Source organism: Eublepharis macularius, chromosome 6 (assembly GCF_028583425.1).
Source record: "Eublepharis macularius isolate TG4126 chromosome 6, MPM_Emac_v1.0, whole genome shotgun sequence".
NCBI classification, from domain to species: domain Eukaryota; kingdom Metazoa; phylum Chordata; class Lepidosauria; order Squamata; family Eublepharidae; genus Eublepharis; species Eublepharis macularius.
In genome coordinates, this window is record NC_072795.1 from 59,693,725 (window position 1) to 59,713,444 (window position 19,720).

Below are 19,720 nucleotides of genomic sequence, written 5' to 3' on the forward strand. Positions count from 1 at the left end.
GAGGGGGGAAGGTAGATAACAGGTGAAGATCCCAGGCTCCCTAGTGAGGGCAGAGGATCCCCTGCTCCCACCTTCCCACTGCCACCATTCACCTGGCTGGCAGGAGGAGAGGTGGGAAAGAGGCTTCCTGGGCACGCTCCTGATTTGATGGAGATAGAAGAATGCAGATCTGGCAACAGCCGTGACTTCAGCCTCCATTGAAAGGCAACCAGGACCACACCCAGGCTCCTCACCGTCAGCATAGGTGCCAGCAGTGCCCCATCTAGGGCTGGGAGCCATATTCCCAAACCCGTCAACCCTTGATCCAGGTACAGGACCTCCATCTTCATAGGGTTCAACTTCAGTCAACTCTGCTTTATCCATCCAGTCACAGCTTCCAATGTCCTGGTCAGGGTATCCAGCTAACCATCTAACAACAGGTATAACTGAGCATCATCTGCATATTGATGACACCCCAGATCAAAACTCCAAGCCAGCTGGGTGAGAGGGTACATATAAATGTTAAACAACATTGGGGAGAGTATTACCCCCTGAGGGACGCTGCATACCAATGGGCAGTGTGGTGACAACTGTTCCCTGAGCACCACCCTCTCTCACCAATCAGCCATTGCAAGGCCGTCCCACATATCTCCACATTGGTGAGGCAGTGGGTCAACAGCTGATAGTCAATCGTATCGAATGCTGCCATGAGATCTAACAACACCAGCAACCCCGATCTGCCTCAGTCCAGATGTCTATGAAGATCATCCGTCAGGGCAACCAGTGCCATCTCAGTCCCATGGTCAGGTCAGAAGCCAGGCTGAAATGGATCCAAGACTGAGGCATCCTCCAGGAATACCTGCAGTTGTTCTGCCACCACCTGCTCCTTCACCTTACCCAGGAATGGAAGGTTCAATACTGGGCTGTAACTGGATGAATCAGTGGGGTCTTCAGGAGTGGCCTTACCATCGCCTCCTTCAGGCCTCCAGGAAAATCCCCAGAGATCAGAGACAAGTTGACAATGACCTCCAAATTGGATCCCGAAGTCCGTCAGTGCTGGCTTTCACCAGGAGGCAAGACTTTTTAGAATCCAGAGGGCAAGATTTTGTAGAAGACTTTTCATTAGCATTTTATCCCAGCTTTAAATTGTCAGAAGTGTTCAATGTTGTAATGTTTTAAATTGTACTGTATAACTATGGCTATATTAATATATTTTGTTAGTCCTGTGAGCTGTCTTGCACATATTTTTTTGGGAAAATAGCATATAAATATTCTAGATTAAATGTGGTGGCCCAAAAGCTAACAGAGACCTGCCACACTGAGCATATAAAACCTGTGCAATACCAACTGCACTGGCTCACTGGTTTTCTGGGCCTTATTAAACGTATTTTGTTCACAGTAGAAGTGTCACGTGAACATATGAAGCTGCTGTATACTAAGCCAAAACAAAAGAGGGCAATTACCTGACGGAGGATAAAGAGGAAACGTATATAGTCTCATGGTTAAAAAATAATTTAATATATTTTTCTAATTTTTTAAAGTGCTCAACAGTGCAAACACAATAATAAATATTATAAATCCTATAAATACAATTGATAAATATGTCACACAAAATACATCCTTAGAGAGATGAACAATCAAACACTGCTGGAGAAATTCAACAGGTAAGTAAGTAATCAGTTCCACAATTTAAAGTTGTTTCTTCTTCAGTCCAGATAGTTAATGAATATGTGATGTCGGGTTGTACCAAAAGGAACAACGTTGTGACTGTTCCTTAAATCGGCGAATGAATCAACAAAGCCTTTACCAAGAGAAGCAACGTTGCAGCCGTTTCTGAAATTGAATCAGAGTGGGTGGAGCCTAATGGGCATTCGCCAGCATTATAACCCTGTTTCGTAATAATCACTTTTTCAAAGGGTCAATGTAACCACGACAAACAAACTTTTCTCCATACAATTTGCATCACCCAGTTGGTGTGTGTATGCTGGACGGAATCTTCACCGCCACCAACAAACAGATTCTCTTGTCTTTTCCTTGTCAAAGACAAATACACATTTTGGTTTGTGTCATGGTGAATTCCAGATGCATAGTAGTTTTGCCTCTTGATATGCAAGCTGTTGCTGTATATTGTCGAAGGCTTTCACGGCCGGAGAACGATGGTTGTTGTGGGTTTTCCGGGCTGTATTGCCGTGGTCTTGGCATTGTAGTTCCTGATGTTTCGCCAGCAGCTGTGGCTGGCATCTTCAGAGGTGTAGCACCAAAAGACAGAGATCTCTCAGTGTCACAGTGATAGCTGCTGGCGAAACGTCAGGAACTACAATGCCAAGACCACGGCAATACAGCCCGGAAAACCCACAACAACCATTGTTGCTGTATAGATCACAGAAAAAGGGAAAGTTATCCAAAAGAGAAAGAACTGGATTAACCTAGCTGCTGGAGGGTTGGGGTGGATAATAAATTGGGAGGGGAGATAGGGATTTGAAGGCACAATAAGCACTGTTTTTTTTCTGAATAAACTCTTTTTCTTTGAGATTATTTATTTTTCCATGAGTTATTCAAATATTGTGGTCTAAATCCACAGAAGAGTCCAATCTCATGATTTTGTTATATTGTCTGAAATTCATAAGAAAGTGTGGACAGTTAATTAGAAATCCCCTGATTTTAAAATAAAGAAGGGTGCAGAGACTTCATGTCAGTAACAGGTAACCTCTTTGTAAATTGACAGTGCAGTCCTTTATAGAATCACAGCCTTCTAAGCCCATTGACTCCAATTTACTTAGAATGATGTAACCTCTGTTTAGGATTGCATTGTAAGTATCCTTATTGACTTGGAGCTAAATATGTGACAAACTATCAGCAGCAGCCCTAAATTAATTGTCAGTGTGAAAACTGGTTAACTTGTCTGTGTGTTTTAAAAGTCACTCCAGGATTATATCAAAATATGAACATCAAATTGTTCTGTTCCTGCACCTGTGGAAATAGCCTATTCACTATATGTAAAAAACATACATTTCAAACTTAATTTTATAACAAAACTACTGAAAGACTCCTGTTTTTTTTTTTATTCCAGTAATGGAACGGCTCCCCCTCTTTTACCAATGCAGGCAAAAGTCCTACGTAGTTTTAGGTATCACCACAAAGAATGCTTGTATTGGGAAGTGGTGTGGCAACTCCTGGACCCCTTTTACTTTTCTAAGTTCTTCAGCAGCCCCACAGTGCCTGCCTGATGCTGCAGCATTGCCTAACGAAGAGATTTCTCTGTACTTTTAGAGGTAAACAAACCAGAAGAGTGTTTGACACAGGATGCCACATCGGCTGTTGTGGTCAGGCCTCTGCTCATGCTGCAAGTTGCTACAGCTATAAGAGGCAACAGAATCAAGCTATACAAGAAGAAAACATAGCACATCTGTTTAAGATATAAATGATAGAATGTGGCCGTTTCCTTTTCTCCAACTGCATCACTTAAGAATGTTATGACAATCTGGTCCACTATAAATGTTTTGGGGGCTAATCTGCTGACTAGTCCAATGGGCTGATTTGAACACAAAATATACTTTACTTTAAAACATTCCCTGGAAACATGTTAGTACCCCTTATAAACATTATTAACTCCTTACTGGAAGTGAGGAAGTGTATCTGAAAAAGTATGAAGGAAGCAGTTATTAAACCTGTAATTTAAAAGCCTTCATTGGATAAAGATGATGTGGCCAGTTATAGGCATCTTTCCAACTTACCTTATTCATTTATTTACTTGCTTGCTTACTTTATAGTCCACCTTTATGGTCCATCTTTCTCACTGAGACTCAAAGCAGATTAGAACATTTTTAAAAATGAAATGGGCAGAGTGTAAGACATACAATAAGCAGCGTAAAAAGACTGGATTACCAAATTAGAAAACGAACTAAAAACAGAACAAGACATGATGTATAAGAAATACATAAACTGGATTACAGAAATTAGAAAACAATGCAGGAAGAACAAGATAATGCATACGATAGTGTCATAAACTACAGCTCCTGTCTCATTCTATTTTACTACAATCCTCTTTCCTTTATAAAATTGCTCCCCTGAACAATTCCGTTTTACACATTCTGTGGAATAAATGAAGTGTGAAAACCTTCCTTCTTTTCTCCAGCAGGCCATTCACAAAAGAGAAGCCACAACAGAGAATGTTTGAATACAGGCAGTTGCTAATAGGGTCCTTAACACACCTATCTTATGAAAGTTGGTGTTTGATGGGGTATTGGAATGGAGTGATTGCTCCAAGAATAAATAGGAGCTCTGAGAAACTTACTGAATTTCTCCAGGGTAAACTACAAAATAACTTATTTGATTTGATGGATAATTTAGGACTTGATGATTTGTGGAGACAGAAAAATGGTTATAGAAGAGACTATATATATTTTCCAGAAAGATATAGATCCTTTTCAAGAAATAGACATGATTTTGAAATCAAGAGACTTGGCCACCAAGATTTCTGAAGTAAGGATTTTACCTAAGACTTTTTCAGATCATAAACCTGTGGTTATGACCTATAAGAGGAAAGTGGGTCTTTTTAGATGGAGATTAAATGACGCCCTGTTATAAAATGAAATAGAGTGATCACAAAATTGGCAATGAGGTGGGATTCTAAGCATGTCCTCATATGGAAAAATTGAGGAGTTTAATCTTGAAGAATAAGGTTGGCAGCAATATATTGAAAGACTGGGCCACTATTTTCAGGCAAATGAGATCACAGATGCAGCTAAACAGAAAGCAATAATTCTCAGTGTCTGTGGGAGCAAAACCTATGCACTCATGCAAGGCCTGTTGCATCCTGAGAAGCCTGGAGACAAAAGTTTAACAGATTTGCAAAAGGTTTTGGCTGAACATTATGGTACATTTCGCACTCGGTTTTTAGAGCGCGTTTGTACCTGTTCCACATCCCATGTTTGCAAGGTTTTCACACTTAAAAGCAGTCATGGGATGCAGTCCCGCTTTTTGTCTGCTGTATCCCCGATTTTCCCCCCTGCTGACATACCCTGATGTTTTTTTAAGTTCGCTGCCGACTGGCAGCTGGCCCGCATTTTGCTAATGTGAACACTTTTGCCCCCTTTTTGCTTCTCTCCCCACCTCTCCTTTTCCCTGGGAGCTGATTGGTTTGTGCAGAATTAACCACTCCCACCCTCCTCAGCTCTCTGAACTCCTTGTCCACCATTTTTTTTTAGTAAAGCGAGCTGAGGGTCATAAGGCTGCTTCTTCGTTGGTTTCCTTCCTCCCGGTATGCATGCTCTTTTATTTTTTTTTCAAAAGCAAGGAATGATTCCTAAGCTTGCTGCTAATTCCCTGCAAGGAAAGTGTTAAATAGCTGCTTTCTCCTTCCTCCCTTAGGGTATGCACACACATTCTTTTTTTTTTTAAAGACAAGAATGGGTTGCAACGGTTGTAATGTTCCTGCACTTTCTTCCTGGCTTTAAAAACCAGGAAAGGATTAAATGGCTGCTTTTCCCTCCCTCCCAGGCATGTTTCAGACTTTGCCAAAGAGGGGAAAAAAACCCAAGCATTTTGCACAGCCCTTTGGAAACAAGCCTCTGCTTCCTGGGAGGAGATGAATCGGCAGCATTTTAACCCTTTCCTGGCTTGATTTAAATAAATGAGAGTGCTACATGTTTTCCCCCAGAACTCTGCCACCAATTGCCTCTCCAGTGGGCAGGGGACAGCCCAATCAGCAAAAGGGGGGAAGGGTTCCAACATTGCAACGTTACTATGCATGCTCAATTTTTTAAAAAAAAGTGTGACATGAATTGCAAGGCCCCAAAAGCCCAAAATTGCACCGATGTTTTGAAATGAAGCACAGACACCAAATCGAAATTGCAGTGGACAGTGTGAAATGAACAGGTGCAATGCCGAAGCCACTGTGATCGGGGCGGATGCTCATAAATGGTGGTTTAAACTGTAAGTGCGAAAAGGGCCAATGATATATTGGCCTCGTTCCAAGACTCTGGTATCTTTTGTCCTTTTAAAATTTCATTCATTATCACTTTCAAAAAAGGTGCCAGTTCATTTTCCAATAATTTGTAGAACCTAGCCCTAATTCCATCTGGGCCTGGTGCCTTCCCTAACTTAGTCGTCCGAATAGCCTCTTTTATTTCCATCTCCGTTATTTCTGCATTCAACTTTTCCTTCCATTTTCCTGATAATATTGGTAAATTGATCTTGTTCAAATATTGATCAATAGTATCCAAATTCACTTCTTTTCTTTGATACAGTTTTGCATAATACTTAAAAAAAGCTCTGCTAATAGCCAATTGATCTGTTAACGTCTTGCCATCTTCTTGAATCTTGGTTATTACTTTTTTCTCCCTTTTCTTTTTCAGCTGCCACACAAAATATTTCCCAGGTTTATTCGCACCTTCAAATGACTTTTGATTCAATTTTTTCAATTCCCACTCTAATTCTTTATTATTCATTACTCTCAATTGATCTTGCAAAATTTTTATTTCTTGATACAACTTCTTCTTCCCTGGTTTTTTCTTTAATTGTAACTCCTTGGCCTTTATCTTTTCCATAATTTCTTGCCTTTTTTCTTCTTTTCTCCTCTTGTCTCTTGCATTTAAATCCATTAAAGTTCCTCTAATCACTGCTTTGTAGGTGTCCCAAATTTTGTCAGTTGAAACATCTTTATTTAAATTGTATTGTATAAAGAATTTGGTCTGTCTTTGTAGTAGCACTATATTATCTTCTAATTGCAGCAAATCTTCATTTATCCTCCATCCTCGTCTTTTGGTGCCTTTCCCAAATTTCCACATTACTGGGTTATGATCTGAGCCTACTTTAGGCATTACTTCCACATCTTTAGTCCATACCACCAGATCTTTAGAGGCCCAGATCAATGTAGAGGCAGTTATGATAGAGTACAACAAGGCTTAGAGAGAGAGATCCTAAAGACAAAGGAAAGAAGCCGGAAGCTTGCTATTTGGAAGAGGCAGAGAGGGAAGAAGGCCTGTCCACACAATGTATTCTATAAAGGCAAAAAGAGTAGAACCCTATACAGTCACTGTGGAACTGAATAATGAAACTGTACGCATGGAGATAGATACAGGGGCTTCAGTGACCATGATTAATGAAAAGACTTATCAACAGAGTAAAGTAGACTCCAAGGCCTTGGAAAATGCAAAAGTAAATTTGCAGACATACTCTGGGGAAAATATTCCAGTAGTAGGGTCAGTGTGGATCCCTGTGAATTATAAAGGGCAATGGCGAGATTTACATGCCATAGTAATAAAGGGTGATAGACCAAATTTACTGGACAGGAACTGATTAAAAGAACTGAGATTAGACTGGGAAGAAATACGTCAATTGGACTTGAAGGGAATGCCAGCAGTACAAAAAGTCCTGAGCGCTCATCCAGCAGTGTTCCAAGAAGGACTGGGGACATTAAAAGGTGTTAAAGCAAGGCTATATATAAAGGAGGGGACTCAGCCAAAATATTTTAAAGCTAGGCCAGTTCCATATGCTAACCAGGACAAGATTGAGGCAGAACTGGACAGGCTGGAGAAGGAAGGCATCATCTCTCCTGTGCAGTTTTCAGAGTGGGCAACTCCTATAGTTACTGTAGCCAAACCAGATAAAATCATTCGCATTTGTAGGGACTATAAAGTTATGGTAAATCAAGCCTCAAAATTAGACAACTACCCAATTCCACGTACCAAGAACCCACTGGCTGTGTTGGGAGAAGGTCAACATTTTACCAAGTTGGACATGTCCCAAGCCTACCAAAAAATTGAACTGGAAGAGGATTGCAAGAAATTCACCACCATAAATATTCATAAAGGCTTGTACCAATACAACAGACTACCCTATGGCATTTCCTCAGCCCCTGGCATATTTCAGAGAGTTATGGAACATTTGCTGAAGGAGATTTCCTAGTGTAGTTGTTAGAATTGATGATACGTTTATCACTGGCCCAGACAATAAACAACTTGAGTGAGTACTTCAAAGATTAGAGGAATCCAGCCTGTGCTTAAGACAGAACAAATGCTTTTTTATGAAGCCTGAAGAACAGTATTTGGGATATAAAATCAACAAAGAAGGGGTGCAGCCTCTGGATGATAAAGTAATAACTACTGAAAAGGCCCCAGAACCACAAAATACAACAGAACTCAGAACATATTTGGGGACGTTGAATGATTATCATCGATTCCTTCCAAACCTCTCAGCCCTCTTGGAACCCTTACATTTCCTTTTGAGAAAAAAGACTGTCTGGTGCTGGGGACAGGGGCAAGAAGAAGCCTTTCAAAAATCTAAAAGCTGCTGAAGTCTTCAGATCAGCTGGTCCATTTTGACCCTACAAAGGAAATGATCTTGTCTTGTGATGCTTCATCTTATGGTGTGGAGGCTGTATTGTCATACAACATGGGAAGTAAAGAAGAACAGCCTCTAGCATATGCTTCAAGGTCACTCAATAAAGCGGATTGAGTAACCAACAATATTTTCTTTCTTTGATAAGATTCATATAATGCACCAAACTGAATGTACAGAAGTGTCAAATTGATTGATTATGGGATGAGCTATATAGAATTACCATAAAAAGATAGAATGAGTAATATATAGAGAATAAGTCAAATTGTTTGATTTAAATGTAAGATTTTTATGGTTTATGATATATAGGTTTATGATACATAGAAATATTTAAAATTGGAAAATGGGATAAATTGTTTATCCAAGATGGAAACAAAGACTTACAGTTTGGGTATATAACAAGAAAAGTAGTTAAGGATGTACTGCTTAATATAATGGAGAATGTATATCTGTTTTAGATAGAGGAATTTAATAGAAGTAAGGGAAAAGGGACAAAGGGTGGGAAAGCTGTTGGAAGTCAACAAAAGGGGGGGAATGGGAGGGGGTTAGAAATGAAAAATTTGGGGAAAATTGAATGTAATGTAAAAATAACGGATTCTAACCCAATAAAAAAATTTTCAAAAAAAAAAAAAAAAAGGTCACTCAATAAAGCAGAGCAAGGATATTTGCAAGTGGAGAAAGATGGCCTCCTTTGGCATAAAAAAAATCCATCAGTATCTGTATGGGAAACAATTCACAATTGTCACAGATCATACGCCATTTCATTAAACTCTAATGAAAACAAAGCTGTGTCCACTATGGCAACTGCCCGCTTACATCGTTGGGCCCTGATACTAGAAGTGTACCAATAATCTACAGAGCTGGTAACCAACATGGAAATGCAGATGCCCTGAGTGGATTACCAATACTAGGAGCACCCCTGAGGAAGTGGTATTCTTAATGAAGCATCTTAATCAAACACTAGTAAAAGCTTCTCAGATCTGAGTCTGGACCCAGCAGGATCCAATTCAGTCTCAAGTGACACAGTTCATTCTGCACAACTGGTCCCCACAGAATCTAGGAGTAGCAATTTGTCCCTATTGGAGCAGAAGGGATGAATTAAGTGCATAAAATGGGTGCATATTATGGAATATTAGGGTTATGATCCCCCCCCCAAGGAAGAGAGCAGGTTCTACAAGAACTGCATGAAGCCCATCCTGGGATGTCTCATATGAAGACTTTAGCTCGCAGCTACATCTGGCGGGCACATTTAGATGAAGATTTAGAACAGGATTGCAAGCCTGTGTCCGATGTCGACCACACCAGCAGACACCAGCACTGGAATCTTTACATCTGTGGGAGTGGCCTGGAAATCCTTGGTTTCAGATACATCTAGATTTTGCAGGATCTTTTCTCTAGAAGATGTTTTTGATTATAATAAATAATAGATGCCCATTCCAAGTGGATGGAAGTTCACCCAATGGACTCCACAACCTCAGCTCTAACATGTGACAGACTTCGACAGACCTTTGCTTGTCATGGACTTCCAGTGGTACTAGTCACAGATAATGGACCAAATTTTGCCAGCCAGGAATTTAAGGAGTTCCTGCAGAAGAATGGAATTAAACACATTCAAACATCCCCCTATCATCCAGCTTCAAATGGCTTAGTAGAGAGAGCCATCAGAACTTTCAAAGGAGAAATGAAAAAGATGACTACTGGGACTTTGAAGATCAGGCTGGCTCAATTTCTCTTGAAATATAGAATCACCCCCCCCAGACCACCACAGGGGTGAGTCCAGACCAGTTGTTGAGGGGAAGACAGGCACGGCCCCACTTGGATTTAATGTGTCCCAAAATAGAAGAGGAAGTGCAAAGGAAACAGATTTTTGAAAAAAGTAACGATTATTACCATGCTAAAGATAGAGACTCGAGAGTACAGGATCAGTTCTATACTAAGAGTTTTAGTACCTCTCAACGCATCTGGATCCCTAGTAGGATTCAAGCACAGTGGGGCCTCTATCTATTAAGACTGGTTTACCTGATGGCCGAGTCATCAGGCAGCATCAAGACCACATCTGCAGAAGAATTTATGTGCAAGTGTCAGAAAAAGAGGGAGGGGAACAGAAATGCCCAGAAAACCTTGTGGCATTTCAGAGACAGATACCCACTGTTCATAGACCGATGCCCACTGTAATTTGATGCCCCCTTCCAAGTCACCAATTAGGGAAGCTTCTGCAGAAACTGACCTTTCCAGACTCAGGATAATGATGCAGTGGAAGCACACCACTATCTAGTGAGAGCAAGAAGACTTCCTGGGTATTTGAAAGACTATATTCAGGTGATTACTAATGTAAAATGTAAAGGAGGAGGGATGTGGTAAAATGGATAGTAAAGAGTTAACTGAAACCTGATTACGGGATAAAGGAAAACTCCACCCTCTAGACTGTTCTCTTGCCAAGTTTCCTAGTTTGTTGTTGGTTGAGAATAAAGCAGAGTGTTACATTCAGCAGCTCCAGTGAGTACAGCAATTTATTACGTTACCACAGAGCGATCACAAAAGTATGGATATGAGAATGGTCTTGGATGCAAGCAAAGCTTTTACTATATTTTATGTAACTGTACTATCCCTGCAGCTACCTCAAGTGTTTTGTGGCTGATTGGTGTGGAGATTGATGTGTTAGTGGGTAAGTGATGTAGTATTGTCGTTCACTCAGTCTGTTCTCTGGTTTTGTTGAATTCTTGTGTTTAATTGATTGTCGTATTGATGTAATCCTGGGTTGCCCAGATTGGGGGGAGCAGGGTTGGTAGGCTTGCTTTGTAATTTTGCAGTTTTGAGGATTATAGATGGAGGACAGTAGCGCCTTTATTGTGTGGCATGTTTTTATGAATCTAAATTGGAACTGCTATGAACTGGGTTGTGGGGTGGGAAAGATACTATGATGGATATGGGTGAGAAGGCCAGTATGGAGCTGGGGATCCCAGTACTCCAGGGACAAGGAAGGTATGGTGATGGGATGCAGTCTTGGAAGCGAAGACCACAGAGATACGGTATGGCTCGGTGTCCTTCCAACCTCCATAAATAATAAAACCAGAACACTGCATGATTATTTTGCAGTGAATGATGTGGACCTGGTTTGCATGACTGAGACCTGGGTGAGAGAGGGCAAGATGGTTATCTTGAATGAACTGACCCCCTCCCCAGGGTTCTTAGTCCTGCACGGGGAGGAGTGGCATTACTCATTTGATGATCTTTCTCCTCCAGGCCACTCCCCACCCCAAAGATTGCTGGCATTGATTGTGTAGGCCTGACATGGGATGCTGAGGAGAGTTTGGCTATTTGTCCGGTATACCGACCACCTAGCGCACCGGCAGTTAACCTGTCGAGTCTGTTAGAGGTCGTGATGAGGTGGGATTTGGAGTACCCCAAGCTTTTCATTTGGGGGGACTTCAATGTCCATGTCGATGCTGCTTTCTCCTCACTGGCTGTGGACCTAGTATTTTCTATGGCAGCACTGAGACTCTCCCAATTTGTATCAGCCCCCACGCATCAAGTGGGCCATATGCTAGATTTGATCTTTGTGAACCTAGACATAATTGAAGCAGTGCCATGGTCATACCACTTTGTCCTGAAGGCTCGGCTGGGTGTACCAGCCCCCCCCCCACATAGGCAGCCAGTTGGTTTATGCTTGCCAGCAGAGACTAATGGATCCAATAGGTTTCCAGAATGCTCTGTCAGATCCTATGCCCCCTGGTGGTTTGTTGGATGAGTTGGTGGTGGATTGGTGAGTCCGTCTGTCTGAAGCCATCGAAGAAATTGTCCCCCATCACCCTCTCCACCCCCATACCAAATTAGCTCCCAGATATACAGAGGAGCTACGACGGATGAAGCAGGAGCTGAGATGGCTTGAGCAAGTATGTCAGCGCTGTCGAGACAAATAGACGAGAACATCTTATAGGACATTTATGAAAGCCTATGAGGTGGTGGTGAAAGCAGCAAAGAAGGAATTTTATGCTGCTTCCATTGCCTCTGCAAGCTCACACCCAGCACAATTGTTTAGAATAGTTTGGTCCCTGGTCTCCCTGTTGCAGGGAGACCACCAAATTGTAAATTCAGCAATTAGCTGTGAGGCTTTTGGTAGCTATTTTGCAGGTAAAATCTTATTTCTCTGCAGCAACCTGCTAGCCACGGTTGATACAGTACAGGAACTGAAGGCCCCTTGGCCATCATCTGGGCAGATGCTGGATCATAAACAAGGGGGGGGGGACCAACTTGATAAACAAGGCAAGAACCAACAAGGTTGAGCAGCCAAGAAATAAAGAAATATGATTATTTATTGCACAGTGCATAAACAATTAAAAACCATGGAACAAAGTTTAAAACCTAGAAACCTAGTAACAACAGTCACATAGAGTCACGAAACTGTTGCCACATATACAAGAGCCAAGTCACAAAACTGATTGCACATATACAGAGACCAAATGCATTTCGGCCCTCTGGGCCTTCCTCAGTGGTCTAATTTGTTATTACACACACACACACAAAAATTATGGCTCATAAATATAAAATGTTGGTTCAGGCCAGGTAGTTAAATATGGAACCTAAAATCAAAAATAGAAATAAGGCCCAGAGGGCCAAAACACATTTTGCACTCTATCAGATGCAGGAGCAGAAGCAGAAGAGCAGAAGAAAAAATTAACAAACTCTCTGTGGATCGATCTTTGCCAGCTCTGTAGAGAGATGAATTTGACAGAAGTAAGCTTAAACTATGCTTCCAAGCTAACATTGCATCCCTCTACAGTTGAACATTCTTGTGTAAGATGTCTTGGACAATGTGGGCTCTACTCCCCCAGGAGGGTACAGCCCATGGCCCTGGGAGCTTCACACAATGGTACTGGCCTCACCAGAGGATGACCTCTAGATACTGAAACCAAGGTAATGCCTGATTTCTAAATGCTTGCAACTCCAAGACTTACAGTACCTATTCTAATTACCATCTGTGGAGATATGTGTACAGGTAGGGTTTAGAGGATTGCATTTTATTCTTTCTTCTTTTTAGCCGGGTGCCCTGTTGCCAGAGCTACCTCCAGACTTACCCAGGAGTCACAGGATATCCACTTGGGAACTTGAACTGCCAGCAACAGGAAAGCCTACCAGAGAGTGGCAACATGGAGAAAGGATAGAACAGCAGCAATAAAGTCAAACACAACCAACAGCTGCCAAACCAGTGGCCATTTGATATTCTATTATTGTATATGGTTGTTGTCTTGCATAACAGCACTAGAGCACTTTCTAACTATGCACTTGTCCTACACTTTATATTATAAGGCCACATAACTTATTTGAGATTGTGTTGATTGATTGTTGACGAGTATCTCCCCGGTGAGATGGTTTTTCTTGTGTTTTTTTCAAGTCTGATCAAGGTTGCCTCTTGTTTGTTGGTACAGTTCAATCACTGCCAACAGCTTCTAGCAGTTTAGCCCAGCCAAAGCACTGGGAGGGGGAATAGAGGCTGGAGGTGCAGCCCATGATTCCCTTGAGGTTTCAAGAGGCTGCTATTTCTCATGAAACTTCAGGAGAAGATTGAGCATGTGCAGCCTGCTGTACTAGCCTTATAAGAAGCTTAGAAGCAGGCTGGGGAGGAAGTGGCTGACCTCTCTAGGCTGTGCAGAAGAGACCCAGTGGAGAAAAGAAGGAACCAGGTGCTACAAACTCCCTCCCCTCTCCAGTTCTGAGGCTCTGGAAGCCCAAAGCAAGACAAAAAGGGTGGGATGGATAAGGGAGCTGCTAAGGGTAGCAGTATGGCTGGCCCTGAACCTCACACCTGCCTCAATCTGTTGCATTTGCATATGCTATGTGTGATTTTTGTTATTTTATTAAACTCCTTTACATTTTCAATGCTGCTAGTCTCATCTCTGCAACCCACATTAAAGCCCTGTTCAGTTCATGTGTACGAAAACCAGAAAAGTATGATCTACTCCCTAAAAGACATAGCAAAGCATGTTAGTCCCCTTGGTAGTAGTGAGTCCAAAGGAAGAGGAACACAGAGCAGAGCCTTTAAGCAGCAGAGGTTGTCTGTGTGCTAATCTTTAGGCAGGAACCCTTCCAGTAAAGACAAAATACCTTAATATATCCATGACTGTAAACTGAAGGATAAAGCATAAATTTTCACCTTTTAATTATTTTTAAACTATTGCATTTGTATACTATTTATATGGCAGAGATCACTACTCTTGAGAATTCTCTCCATCGTCAGCATACTTTGAAGAATTAACACCTGCCTCCTAATGAAGGTGTCTGGAGATCTCCTGAAATTACAACTGAGACTAGCTCCCCTGGAGAAAATGGCTGCTTTAGAGAGTGAATTCTATGGCATTATAGTCCTCTGAGGTCCCTCCCCTGTCTAAACCCAGCTCCTCTAGGCTCCACCCCCCAAATCTACAGGAATTTCCCAATTTAGAGCTGGCAACCCAAGCTCCAATGGATGATCTCATTTTACAAGCAAATAAAGTCATTTGATATTCCATCATTGTTGATCTAATTGAATCTCCTTTCTGCCTTTGATACAGAAAACCATGACATTCTGATACAATAGACAGATAAGGCTGCCAATTCAGGGTTAGGAAATTCCAGGAGATTTTGGAAGTGGAGCTTTGGAGGGTGGGGTTTGGCAAGGGAGGGTCATTAATGGAATGGAATGCCATACAATCCACCCTCCATTTTCTCCAGGGGAACTAATCTCTGTAATCTGATCAATTGTAATTCTGAGAGATAGCCAGGCCCCACCTGGAGGTACCTGGGAATAAAAGGAATGGCTCTTCACTGTTTTCAATCTCTTTTTTAATCCAAACAAACTCAGAGTCATTATTGGAGATCTAGAGTCTTCCCTTTAGTGTTGATGTGTGGAGTACCACAGGGGTCTATTTTGTCCCTTATACTTTTCAGTAGTTATGTTCAGCTGTTGAATGAGAATCTGAAGCTCTGGAATTTGGTGTCATCAATATCCTGGTGACACCCAGCTAGATATCTCTCTGGCTAAGTCTCCAGAAACTCCAGTCTTCCTCCATGGTCAATGCTTAGATATTGTATTGAAGTGGATGAGGGGGAGCATATTGAAGCTGAATCCATACATAACAAAGGTGATATTCATAGGGGAACATGAAGTCTTGGTGGGTTGATTTGCTTCTAATTGTTGAAGGCTTTCACGGCTGGAGAACGATGGTTGTTGTGGATTTTCCGGGCTGTATTGCTGTGGTCTTGGCATTGTCGTTCCTGACGTTTCGCCAGCAGCTGTGGCTGGCATCTTCAGAGGTGTAGCACCAAAAGACAGAGATCTCTCAGTGTCACAGTGTGGAGAAGATGTTGGCAGGTAATTTATATCTACTCAGGAAAGTGGTTTTGGGCTGAGTCATCCTGTAGGAGTTTCCCAGGGTGTGGAATGCTAATGGAGGGAGGCGTCACTGTATCCTGAGGAGGTTCTTTTGCATATGGATTGGTGCTTGATATGCTAATCTTCTCTGCAGGACTATTGTGGGATGTGGAGTATTTCATTAGCCTGGTGTTTTTCAGGACTGGAAACCATGCTCTATTCATTCTTAAAGTCTCTTCTTTCCTGTTGAAATTGTGCTTATGCTTGTGAATTTCAATGGCTTCCCTGTGCAGTCTGACAAAGTAGTTGGAAGTGTTGTCAAGTATTTTGGTGTCCTGGAATAGGATACTGTGTCCTGTTTGAGTTAGGCTATGTTCAGCCACTGCTGATTTTTCCAGATGGCCAAGTCTGCAGTGTCTTTCATGTTCTTTTATTCTTGTCTGGATGCTACGCTGTGTGGTCCCGATGTAAACTTGTCCACAGCTGCAGGGTATACGGTATACTCCTGCAGAGGTGAGGGGGTCTCTACTGTCTTTTGCTGAACCTAGCATCTGTTGTATTTTTCTGGTGGGTCTGAATACTGTTTGTAGGCTGTGCTTTTTCATAAGCTTTCCCATCTGATCAGTGATTCCTTTGATATATGACAAAAACACTTTTCCTGTGGGAGACTGTTTTTCCTTAGTTGTTTGATTTGTCCTTGGTTTACTCACTCTTCTGATTTCATTTCTGGAGTAGCCATTTGCTTGAAGTGCATTGTTTAGATGATTAATTTCCTCATTGAGAAAGTGCGGTTCACATATCCATCTTGCACGGTCTACTAACGTTTTTATTATGCCTCTTTTCTGTCGAGGGTGGTGATTGGAGTTTTTGTGTAAGTACTGATCCGTATGAGTTGGTTTCCTGTAGACCTTGTGACCTAACTGAAAGTTTGCTTTGCGGATGACCAAGGTATCTAGAAATGGAAGTTTACCCTCGGTTTCTTTCTCCATGGTGAATTGTATGTTCAGGTGGATATTGTTGAGGTGGTTTGAAAACTCCATAAATTCTTTCTCACCATGGCTCCAAATGTTAAAGATATCATCCACAAACCGGAACCAGACTGTAGGTTTGTGGGGTGCTGATTCTAGAGGTGTTTTTTCAAAATGTTCATAGAATTCGTTATTGGAAGTAACTGGTTGTCAGACAATGGTGGAATAAGGCTGTTACATCCTCTGGAAAACATCCCCTGGTCTGACAACCAGTTACTTCCAATGGGAGAACAAATTCTATGAACATATGGATGGGGTGGCCATGGGAAGCCCTCTCAGCTCAGTTATAGCAAACTTCTACATGGAACATGGACTCTTCCAAGTCCTCAGCAAGTGCAACCCTTTCCTTCCCCATGCTGGCAACCTCCCAGTTCAGCACTGAGGACCAGTAGTTGGAGTGGTCCCTGTGGGGTGGGCTCTCCTGGCCTGGGGCACCAGGCGCATCCTCCATGACTGCCTCTTCCTCCTCCTCCCCCTCCTCCAGCTCATCAGCCACCAGCCCCTCTTCCGTGCCCTCTTCCCTCCGGCCGTGTCTTTTAGCCTAAAACCTGTGAACCTCTTTGCAAAGCTCCTTCTTCCATCATTCGAGCTCACACTGATGCATGGCAATGGCGCCCTTCACACGTGGATTGCACATGCAGGCCATTTTGTACGACCACTGTTTGCAGAGAGGATGCAAGCGGGCGGCCACTCCTGCCTGCAACCTCTTCACCAAGTCCCTGACACTTGGAAGAAGGGGTTCCCCTCGCTCCAGTTCTTTGGCCAGTGACTGGTCCAGCCCACGAATCAGGGGGATGGCTTGCCCCAGGCTACACTGGTAGGAACAGAGGAGATCGGTGGTGTCCCGAAATGGCATTAGGACACAGGCCATTTGAGAGAGAACTAGCCAGTTCACAGAGCTGATGCTGAGCACATTTCCTGCATGCAAATGGGCATTGAGGACATGATGTCTTCCAACATGTCTTTGCTCCACCAGATGCGCTATCATCACGTAGGGAGAGTTCCAATGGGTGGCCATGTCCTGGAAGAGCTTGTGCTCTGGATCTCCACCCTCCCCCTGCTTCTTGTGCAGCTGGTCGGCAGACTTAATGCTGCAGGAAAAGTGGACACCAAGATGACCAAAGCCATCCAAGAGGTTGCACATCTCCAACATTCCCTGGTCCCAGCTGGCCTTGACCGCGCTACCCAACCCAAGAGCATCCCCCATGACAAGGTGCAGCTTATGCACCAGACAGACAATGCCCTCTAGAGATGCCTCATTCAGGGCTGCCAGCATGTTTCTACCTGCGTCTGTGACCATGTAGCCACGGATAGCATCGCCCGGGGGCACCCACTCCCTCAGTGAACCCTTCAGTATGGCGGCAATGTTCTTCCCGCTCTGATCCACATCCATCCCCCGTGCCTGGAGCAGAACCACTCTGTAGACCGCTGGCAGGGATGGCTCCTCCTCCCGGGGCCCCAATTTGACTATAGTGCTCTGGAGGTCCTCTGGTTGCCACCAGTGAGCAGTGATGGCGAGGTAGCCATGATGACGGCTGCTCCACAGATCCGCTGTGAAGTGCACGGTCTGCCTTCCTGCTCTGGCCAGCTGGTTCCTGACCATCTCTGCCATGCAGTTGTAGATGGTGGGCAAGACTCGCTGGTCAACAGTCCAGCACGAGGGTGTTGTGAACCAGGGGGCAAAATGATGAAGCTCCCGGTGAAAGCCCACACCCTCCAGCATGGACAAACAGAGTCCATCCAGGGCTATCATCTCAGCCAGGACATGAGTTCCCGCCTCCTGAGCCATCCCCCTGAATCTTTTGCTTGGCAGGGACGACCCCAAGGGAACTAATTCCTGAAGGGTAGTCTGCCTAGAAGTTCCACTCCCACCCACAGCATTCTCAGGGGTGCGAGTCTTCTTCCTCAGGTTAGACTCCCATTCCACTTGCCCTTCTCCCTGCTCAAAAGTCCTCTTGACCCCACTGCTGGATGGTTCTTGAGACAGCAGCCTCGGGTGATGCCTCTGCAGATGCCTGTGGAGGACACTGGATGACAGGTGATTGGGGCCCACACCCCTACGCACCATGGCATTGCAGACCCGGCAACACACTGAACAGAGGTCATTTGTGAGGGTTTGGAAGTGCCACCGAAGTGTGGGATTGAAACGGTGACCGGGAATCTGTGGCTCAGGAGGAGGATGAAGCCTTAATGGCCGAGGTGCGCGGCTGGGCTGGGAGGGTGGAGTGCAGGCAGGGGAAGCAACAGGAGGTTGGAATAGGGAGGAGCTGGATGTTTCTGCTGGACCCCCCAGATGCCCCCTGAGACCCCTCCACGGAAAGTGTTAGAAGCTGATCTTCCACCAGCAATGCTAAGAGCTCTCCTGCCTCCTCCTTGATCCCCAAAAGCAGATCTGAAGAATGAGGTGCTACCTCCGAGGTCTCCCTCTCCCTGGTACCGCTGGTACTGGGCACCAATGGGCACCCAGGACAACCTTTGCAATTCTTCCCCCCACGACCACTCTTATTCCTCATTCCAACTCTCATGGTGCTATGATGAGAAAAGATCTCTGCATTCAAGTAAGGATTTTAAATGAAGCACAGAGCCTCAAAAGCTTGGTGCGGGATAGGGCAGAGCCCAGTGGCACCCAGCTGGACCCCAAAAGAGAGGGAAGAATGCACCCCTAAAGGTACTCAAGAAAGGCATTGAAAGAACTCAAGCAAAGAGCCCCCAAAGCGTGCTGCCGGTCATCAGAGAGTGGAGGTTTCACAGAGCCCAATAGCAGCCCCCCTTGCACCTCAGCAGCCAGGAAGGAAAGCACCCCATAAGGCACTCACTATTTGAAGAGAGGCTTTGAAAGAACTCAAGCAGAGAGCCCCCAAAGCGTGCTGCCAGTTGTCAGAGAGTGGGTGTTTCACAGAGCTCAGTAGCAGCCCCCTTGCACCTCAAAAGCCAGGCAGGAAAGCTCCCCAAAAGTCACCCACTATTTAGGGAGAGAAAGGCTTTAAAAGAACTCAAGCAGAGAGCCCCCAAAGCACGCTGCCGG

General features: G+C 43.7%; 1 pseudogene; it reads left to right on the forward strand.

Moving 5' to 3' along the window:
- Window positions 1-1,608: 1,608 nt before the first annotated feature.
- Window positions 1,609-10,494, forward strand: LOC129332673 (uncharacterized protein K02A2.6-like; annotated as a pseudogene).
- Window positions 10,495-19,720: the final 9,226 nt, after the last annotated feature.